Source organism: Patiria miniata, unplaced genomic scaffold (genome assembly GCF_015706575.1).
Source record: "Patiria miniata isolate m_02_andy unplaced genomic scaffold, ASM1570657v1 HiC_scaffold_22, whole genome shotgun sequence".
In the NCBI taxonomy this organism is placed as follows: Eukaryota; Metazoa; Echinodermata; class Asteroidea; order Valvatida; family Asterinidae; genus Patiria; species Patiria miniata.
Window position 1 is genome coordinate 13,577,180 of NW_024037061.1, and position 9,685 is coordinate 13,586,864.

Sequence of the window (9,685 nt, forward strand, 5' to 3'; positions counted from 1 at the left end):
AACTAAAGAAAGGCAATTTTTCTTTCAGTTTACTGACTAGGCCTATCTAGTCCGAGTATTAAACTAGGACTCTACGAATCGCCTTTTTTAACTTTTGGACATGGTCGGGCGATCGTAGAGTCCTAAGTAGGCCGACATTGCGTAACTAATTTTTTTTGTCCATTTTTCGTTCACGTAGGCCTATATCTTATAATTCAGCCCTATCTTAGAGAGTACAGCGCCCTCTGTTGATATGGATTGCCGCCGGCAAAACTTTACTTTTAGTCAGAGTAAACGTTTCTTGCCGGGATTGCCGCCGGCAATATATCCGTAACTTAGCAATACAACTACATGTAGAGAACGTTGCATCATCATGATCATGTAGCCCAGGTGGACTCCCTTTCCTCCCTACGTTACGGAGGGAGTCGTAATGCAATGAAGACTTCGTCCAACCTGGGCTATGCATGATCATGATGCATCATGCATGCATGATGATCATCATGGGGGTCAGACAAGTCGACCGTTGAGACAACTCGACTCAGGACAAGTCGACCGTTGAGACAACTCGACCGTTGAGACTACTCGACCGTATGTGCGAAAAATGGAAAGACAAGTCGACCGTTGAGACAAGTCGACCGTTGAGACAAGTCGCTTGGCATGTTTTTGGGCCTAGTTTTGGGGATAGTTGACGGCGGCTGATCGCCGTTTGGGTGTTGTGATACATGACATTTTTTTTTGTTGCATATAACAGAGCCGATATAGCGCAGCGTGATTGTCCATGCACATCGTTCGTTTTTGCCGGGCCTGTGCGCGCATCCCCGGTCAACGTGGCCGTACCGTGCACGGTGACATCATTTTTGCCGGGCCTGTGCGCGCACTTATCCCCGGTCAACGTGGCCGTACCGTGCACGGTGACATCATTTTTGCAGGGCCTGTGCGCGCACTTATCCCCGGTCAACGTGGCCGTACCGTGCACGGTGACATCGTTTGTGCCGGGTCTGTGCGCCCACTTGCCGCGCCGGTCGACGTGCCCGCGTGCCGGTCCGGGCCCGGTCCTCGTGGGCGGGGCGCGCCGGCCCGACACGACGGCCACCGGATCGGAGCGCCCTCTGTGCATCGAGTATGCCCGCGCCGCACCCGGGACCGGTCTTGCCACAGATTTATGCAACTTTTTCCGCTCCACGTGTATAGATTTCCATTAAGTCGAGCTGTCTCAACGGTCGAGTTGTCCCGAGTCGAGTTGTCTCAATGGTCTACTTGTCTCAACGGTCAACTTGTCTCAACGGTCGAGCTGTCTTAACGGTTGACTTGTCCCGAGTCGAGTTGTCTCAACGGTCGACTTGTCTGACAATCATCATGATCATGTACTCCTAGAACTATGAGGCTCCGCGTGAGCGGAGCCTCATAGATCAAGAAGCCCGCAAAATTGCCTGCAGCACAAAACACTAATAAAGTACAAAAACGTCCATCAAAATGCAGCCATTTCACACAGAACCGCTGCACAGTTTGCCCCTATACTCCGTACTTTATCTCTTGACATACTCACGTATCTTGTGCGGAACTAACATAGGTGGATTCTGTCGGTTTTTAGGCCAAAATGATGAAAAATATGCCCTTTCCGCACTGAGCCAACCTGACACTTGAAACGTGCACGCATATGATCGTGCGATGATTTTCGGTTCGCTCGGAGCGCGCCGCGGGGGGTACGGTACAAGCGAAATGACGTGCTTGTACCGTACCCCCCGCGGCGCGCTCCGAGCGAACCGAAACTCATCGCTCGATCATATGCGTGCACGTTTCAAGTGTCAGGTTGGCTCAGTGCGGAAAGGGCATATTTTTCATCATTTTGGCCTAAAAACCGACAGAATCCACCTATGTTAGTTCCGCACAAGATACGTTAGTATGTCAAGAGATAAAGTACGGAGTATAGGGGCAAACTGTGCAGCGGTTCTGTGTGAAATGGCTGCATTTTGATGGACGTTTTTGTACTTTATTAGTGTTTTGTGCTGCAGGCAATTTTGCGGGCTTCTTGATCTATGAGGCTCCGCTCACGCGGAGCCTCATAGTAGCATTATTACATGAATTTTAATTTTTTGTTAAATATGGCCAAACTATACATCAAATTAAAGCTCTCGATGGGAGAAATTCAATAGTGCAAGCAACAATGTCATAGGTGCTTCCGTTCAGAAGTTATGTCCTCCCAAAGACACCATACTCCTGGAACTCTTCTGGTCGTCATTCGAGTTAATGTATTTGTTAACTAAAAACCAACCATACTATTCAGTTTTAGTTCAAATATAGTCAAACTATACATCAAATTAAAGCGCCTGATGAGAGAAATTCAATGGTGCAAACGTCATTGTCATAGCTGCTTCTGTTCAGAAGTTATGTCTTCCGAAACACACCATTAATACTCGTGAAACTATTCTGATTGTGTGTTTTTATTTCTGTAACCAGGGTGGAGCAGCACCTATACTGAGGAGAAAGTGATGCCTCCAGATATTCCCTTATATCAGCATCCCAATTCCTATGCCCCCCCCCCCCCCACTTTTTCTGCATAAGATGGAAGAGTAATATATATTAATGTAACCTTATTGATCTTCAATGATTAGGTCTCCTTTTGGAAGATCTTCCTGCAGCTTGTGGAGATCCACTCATGACCTTTTGTGATGAAGCATGAATCCAGAAAGACTAATTTATGTGTAAAAATAAACTGGGAATATTGACACACCTTTTAAGACATTTTCCTTTCCTCCAATAATTGAAAAATTGTTGATATTCCCTGCCCTGGCTACAATCCAAAGGGCTTTGGAAAAAAAATCTGACTCCACCAGAAGTATGTCTGACAGCATGCACTTACCACCCCTCCCCCATCGAAGGTTACAAGTCAAGTTTTGGCAGCAAATGGAAATGCATTATTATTGCTGATGTAATTAAATTAATCCTTTAATCAAGTTAAAACATGATGATTTTGTTTATTATTATTAAATTAAAACAATAATTTTTAAATCAACTGAAATACATTTGGTCATGAATGGACGTTTGTGTACGAGTTTCATTCGTAAAAAACAATGAGTTACTGGTGCAAACATGACAGCGCATCATCATCATCAACTGCGTCAAGGGCTGGCCAAACATCGGCGCGGAGATTGTCATAAGACTTTTAAACAAATACATTTATACAGACCGCAATCAAACGCAGGAACAAAATCAAGATATTCTTACTCAGAAAGGACCAAGGAATTTAGTGATATAGGTTTACAGGAATCCCCCCCATGTTCTGCATATCTAAATTGTGAAAAAAAGTGGCAAATTTGATCAAAAGTTGGCAAAAATTGGCAAAAATTACCTTAAAACCTTATTTCTTGACCGTTTGAAACGAAACAAAAAGCATCGGCAGATTGTCCTATCCTATCTGTTCAATAGATGGCAGTATTTATTGATTTGGAAGTCAAGAGAGGGCGATATTAATCAAAAACGGTAACCCATTTTCGAGGCATGAAAATGCCAAACTTAGTGTCAAAATGGCCGCGCTCATGACGGCCGTCCTGAAAATCACGCTCTGAAACTTCTGGTTTTGGACAAATTGAGGTATGTTTTTCCCGATCTATTGCCATTGTGTAAAAGAAGACATATTTCTCGACATGTAGGAGTGATTTGAAGCTGAAGTAGCTTGATGGGACACAGTAATATTCATTTGAAAAACTTCAGTTTTGCGTGTCACCAGAATAGGAAATGTCAATATCGCGGTACCTCTAACATTGCTACTCATAGTTCTAGGAGTACATGATCATGCAAGTTGCAGTTTGCAGACTTTGGTGTGTTTATAGCTCCATGGTTTGGGGGATGGGAGCTACACAACATTTTTAAGAATAACAAAAAACGGAGTTTTCCTTACCTACACTAATAAAATTAATATATAATTAAATAAATAATATTTTACCAACGTCACGGTCCGGTCACATCCTTCCACCTCCATGACCTCGTTCTATTGAAAATAATTTGTAATTGTATAGTGCAATGCGAGATTGCAGAGGGCGCTGTTCAACCACGTTATAACGTATGCGAGCTGCATGTGCAATTGTGCATAATAAAATGCGGCTGCCAATGCAATACTACTAGTACTAGGCTACGGTGTCTGTTGCTAGATCTTTGATGCATGATGTTTCAGAAATATTGCAATTGGCATCGATACAACCGTGTTCACGGGTCTAGATAAGCATGCCTCATTCATGTCATTAACTCCACAATGAACAGCTGAAATTCACTTCAAGGAACTGAGCAAACTGCAGTGAGCAAGAACTGAAGAATAGATCATGGAGGTAGGAAACAAGCATGACAAGAAGCTAGTTAAAGGGGCACTATAGGTTCTGAAATCCACGAAAATGTCATGTTTTGGATTGTTTACTTATCCTTTTTCAAACATGTGGTTGAAAGGAAACCAACTTAATGTCGGGGTTAAGGTCACTGAACTTGCTATTTGTATTGTGTCAAGTTGCCAGATCGAGACTCTGCATGCCAATGGTGGAGCGTGAGAAGCAAATAAGCATCCTGTAAAATCGTGGCTCCTGGGTGTGCTGACATTTTAAAAGAAAAATTGTATTTTTCCAACCCTGGTTGGCCAACCAGCATTGGAATTTTTTTTTGCCTTTTTCAAAATTTAGATAGTCCGCATTTTCTTTTCAATGGATTACACACCTGTTAAGGGTTACAAGCCTACTTGACATGCTTGACTGATTCTCTGACCTTACATTTCCCCAAAGTCTATAAATTGCTTCGAGCTCCGTTTCATCTAATTAAAGTGGGGTCGGGAAACCAGACTACGAGAACATGATGTTTCGTGGTTTTCCCGGCATCTACATGAGCAAGCTCAGAACGTGAAACAAGTCACTAACAATGTTTGTTTTATCAATCTTTCAAATCCATTTGTTAATGAAAATTGCAGCAGAAGTAAATGTTGTACATTCCCTTTAAAGCAGGTCGGGGACTAGACAAATCACATAGGGATGTGTGTGAATTGTGTTCGTTTTGCTGAAAAAGCGCACACCTTTTTTTGTGATCCGTGGACAGAACTTTCAAATGGTGGTTGTTTTTAAAATTCCATAACTTGAAAAGTACATGTCTTTGAGTGATTTGAAAAGAAAGCTTATGAATTAGGCTTTCATATCCCAGATTTTAAAAGTGCTACACAGAACTTCATGAAAACAATAGTTCCGTCATTTGGCTTTCTTTTTTTTTTACTCATTCTGTATTGCGATTTTAAAAAACTTAATCTTCCAGATTAAAAGAAGGTCTTTCAGATGAAAAGATCACAGGGAATGTCAGTCCAGCTCCGATGAAGGCCTAGTAGAGCCGAAAAGTCAGCCAGAAAATTCCCAGTGAGCACTCACCCACTGCTGCACTGGACCATCATTGGGTCGTAGTGACCTCCAACCTCCCCGATCAAGGGCAAGGGACCAGCACTCGATTGGTGACAGCTGCGCAGCATCTGCAACGTGCTTAAGCCAGGTAAGCCGAGGGGGGCGCCCACGAGGCCTGGTCCAGGTGGCAGGCCGTTGACCAAGGTAGAACTGGACGGCAGCATGGAGGGCACTGCTTGAACTTATTTTCATCATTTATATTATGGATATGGCTACATGTAGATTGCAGAAAAGCAGAATTTCGTAGTTTTGAAGATTGAATTAGAGTACGTGTATTTTTTTTCTGATCTTAGAGAGAGTTCCCATCAACTACAAAGCTGGCCCGTTGTGGAATCTCGTGAATCAGATCCAATCCCTGACGGAGCTCCTTGGGAAGATCAGCATTCAGCCAATGTGATGATGCCGTCATAATCTGTGGCATGCTGTAGAAGATGGATGGTTGTTACTTGTTGGAACTACTGTAAGCCATCAAGATCAGAGGGCAAAAAAGTGGGCAAAGAGCATTCCTTCTTGAGCAATGAAGACTATCAGACACAAGTGGATGCATGCTTCAGAGAAACCATTTATGTGTGAAACCTGTGGCAAAACCTCTCTTGAACACAGCCATTAAAGAAAATAACGGAGGGTCTACGCTTGTGAGAACCAACACTTGTTTGCAGGCACCTGTATTTGACGCCTATTGTAAAGCTAGTTACTTGACAAGGTGCATAATGTAGAGAAGCCTGGGTGGTCTGAATCGACTGGAAAGGATGCAGACTGATAATGAGAAACCATTTGTTTGCGGGACCAGCGGCAAAGGCTTTTCTAAGCCAGCAAGTTTAAACAGACATGAAAGTGTGCATACTGGTGAGAAACCATTTGTCTGTGGGACCTGTGGTAAAGCCTTCGCTTCCCAAGGTTATCTACACGTGCACGAGAGGGTGCACACTGATGAGAAACCATTTGCTTGTGACACCTGTGGTAAAGCCTTTTCTCAGCGAAGATATCTTCAAGCACATTTCATCAGTGTGCACACTGACGAGAAACCATATTTTTGTGGGACCTGTGGTCAAGCCTTTGCTTCCAGAGGTTATCTACGCACGCACAAGAGGGTGCACACTGATGAGAAACCATTTGTTTGTGACACCTGTGGTAGAGCCTTTTCTCAGCGAAGTTATCTCCAAGCTCATTTCACGGTGCACTCTACAGAAAAACCGTTTGTGTGTGAGACCTGTGGTGAAGCCTTAGCCACTCAAGATAATCTACGGAGACATGAATTGGTCCATAGTCACGAGAGACCATTTGTTTGTGGGACCTGTGGTAAAGCATTTACTCAGCGAAGATATCTTCAATCACATATCAGGGTGCACTCTCTTGAGAAGCAGTTTGTTTGTGAGACTTGTGATAAAGCCTTTTCCCTGCGAAGTAGTCTAACCAATCATAAAATGTTGCACACTGATGAGAAATCATTTGTTTGTGGGACCTGTGGTAAAGCCTTCTCTCAGCAAAGAAAGCTTCAGTTGCATATCATGGTGCACACTGGGGAGAAACCATTCGTTTGTGTGACCTGTGGAATGTAGGCATGAGAAGGTGCATACGCTAGAGAAACCTTTTGTTTGTGAGACCTGTGGTAATGCCTTTTCCCAAGCAAGTAGTCTTTACAGACATGAAAAGATGCACACTGGTGAGAAACCATTTAGTTGTGAGACCTGTGGTAAAGCCTTTCCTTGTCAAAGTCACCTACTCGCACATGACAGGATCCATACTGGTGAGAAACCGTTTGATTGTGAGATCTGTGGTAAAGCCTTTGCTCAACGAGGAAGTCTAAACAGACACAAAAGTGTACACACTTGTTAGAAACCTTCTGCTTGTTTGACCTGTGGGGAAGCTTTTCTTAAACCCAAATCTTCCCAAATCCTCCAAAATTCTATGGCAAAAGTGTGTGGCTGATTTTGGAGGGCCAGACTTTGTGTTGTTTATGCTCAGCTGTGCATAAATTTAGGCCTACATTAAACTCAAAATTCTCCGCACATATATGTTTGTGAGGCCTGTGGTAAAAAAAACCCAACATTTTCTTGTTGACACATGTACTGTGCTGTACATGCATACTGGAGAGATACATTTTTGTTAATATTAGATCTGCAGTAATTAAGCGTATTCTAAGTAACGAAGATTCACTGTGAGACCATTTGTTTGTGAGATATATATGTGGTAAAGCTTTTCTTAAAAAAGAAACGCTCACTGGGGAGAAACCATTTGTTTGTGAGATCCCATGGTGATGCTGCAGTAGTGTTCGCTGTTCATAATGATTTAGATCATTCAGTCAAGGTTAACTGAAAAGCTTACACAGTAATTCCACGCGGTCTGGCCTTGCGATTATCCATTCAAGATTAGTCTCCAGCTTGGTCCAAAGATCACATTGAAAAGTCACAGTTTCACACCAGATTTTATGAGAATCTATGTAGGATTTGAGCAGGGGTAAGGATGAAGTAGCCCATGAGCGCCAGTCCTAGTGGATAGGTGCGCTTTATATATACATGTATATACCCACTTAAATTATTATTGCAGGGACTGAATACTAGACCGACATGTGCATAATAAATATGTAACTTTGTTATTTTGATGCAATGAGTTGTCAAACATACTTGCCTTGGCATGAATGCAAACTCTACCCGGTAATTATCTGGATGCAATTACTAGCCAGGATGTATCACACAAGAAGCGGGTTGCATTAAAATGGCCCAAGGATGATATATGCCCCCCCCCCCCAAAAAAAACGTTGGAATTCTGTTTGAGCAAATTAGATGTAGATAATTATCCACAACCTGCAGTGCATTTATCTTCATTCATGAAGCCCGCACTATGTACGAGATTTGAAGGTTTGCATGGTGAAGGGTAATAATAAGGTAAGTTAATGTTGCGGTAGCACCATGTGGCAAAATCTCTTTTGTGAGTATGTGTAGTTCTGAAAAGAACCGGAGGGTACTCAACGTTTCGGACGGTATACTCTGCCCATCGTAACCAGACTGAGGGATCCATCGGTGAAGTGGGGTCATAGTGCCTGGAAGCGATAGGGATGCAAACTGGGGATCGTGATGATGCAAGCGGTGAAGCGTGAGAAGGATGCAAACTGAGGGTGCTCGTGCAGGCCGAAGGGGATGCTGGAAGATCAATTAGGCGTGTCATTCTGATGGAAGGGAGCGAAGGGGAAGGTTGCCGAGGGTATAGGGGACCCATAGGCTGGTGACGTGAGTTGTCCTGGGATATAGGAGACCCATTGGACTGGGAGGTGAGGATGGGTTGCCAGATGTCGCTGTTGGAGAAACCGATGTCTTGGGGAACTGTATTGTGTTTGAAAATTTTGATGGTCTCTCTGATGCGGTGGGGGTACCAGCGTTCGATGCTGGTTGCAGTTGATCTGATGGTCTTCGGTGTGGGAATGTTTGACGATAGATGATTTCTCAAAGTCTCCCTTTCTGCCATAGGCTTTGTGTTCATCGAGTCTGGTGGGAAGGTCCCTGCCAGTCTCGCCGATGTACACTTTACCACATTGGCAAGGGATCTTGTACACTCCTGGCCTGCGCTCTTGGTCAGACTGGTCCTTGGAAGAAGGTTCCAACTTTGGTGGGGCCCCAACGTTTTCTACCTTTCCCCCCTTCTCTGCAAGACCTGTATAATAAAGCCAGGTGTTTGACATGCGGTGTAAAGACAAGCATAATACGCTGTTCACTTCAGATAGGGAGCTGACTCGGCTGAGGTGGGAACGGAGCGGTCTACCCCAACTGTTTTACTCCCTTTGCACTTGCTGAGTGCGCTGGCTGAGGAAATTCTTGACCCATTGGAGAGTTGTTTCACGTACATGTACACCATAGTGCTCAATCTTGTGCAGGAGAAATCTATGGGAAACCTTATCAAAAGTCTTTACTGAAGTCCAACAGTATCAAGTCAGTCTGCCTTTTCTCTTCTATTCCTTTAACCAGATTATCTATGGCTAGTCGCAAGAGCGTCTCTTTCTAAACCCGTGTTGTGCATTCGTGATGATCTTGTGGTCAGTCAGATGGTTGATGATAGAACTGTGAACCAAGTGTTCACACAGACAGCTTACACAGGATGGACGTGAGTGTAGGTCTATAGTTGGACGGTAGGATCGATTCCCTTTCTTGAATAGAGGGACTATCATGCTGGTATGGTACCTTGATCGAGGGAGGCCTGGAACAGGATACTGATGGCTGGAGCAATCAAGCTTCTGCGGTTTCTTTCAGCAATCTGGCAGGCACACATCAGGGCCAGAAGCCTTATGTGGGTTC

At 43.9% G+C, this 9,685-nt stretch overlaps 1 pseudogene; it reads left to right on the forward strand.

The window, feature by feature from the left end:
* Positions 1-4,020: 4,020 nt before the first annotated feature.
* Positions 4,021-8,006, forward strand: LOC119730262 (annotated as a pseudogene).
* The last annotated feature ends 1,679 nt before the right edge of the window (positions 8,007-9,685 follow it).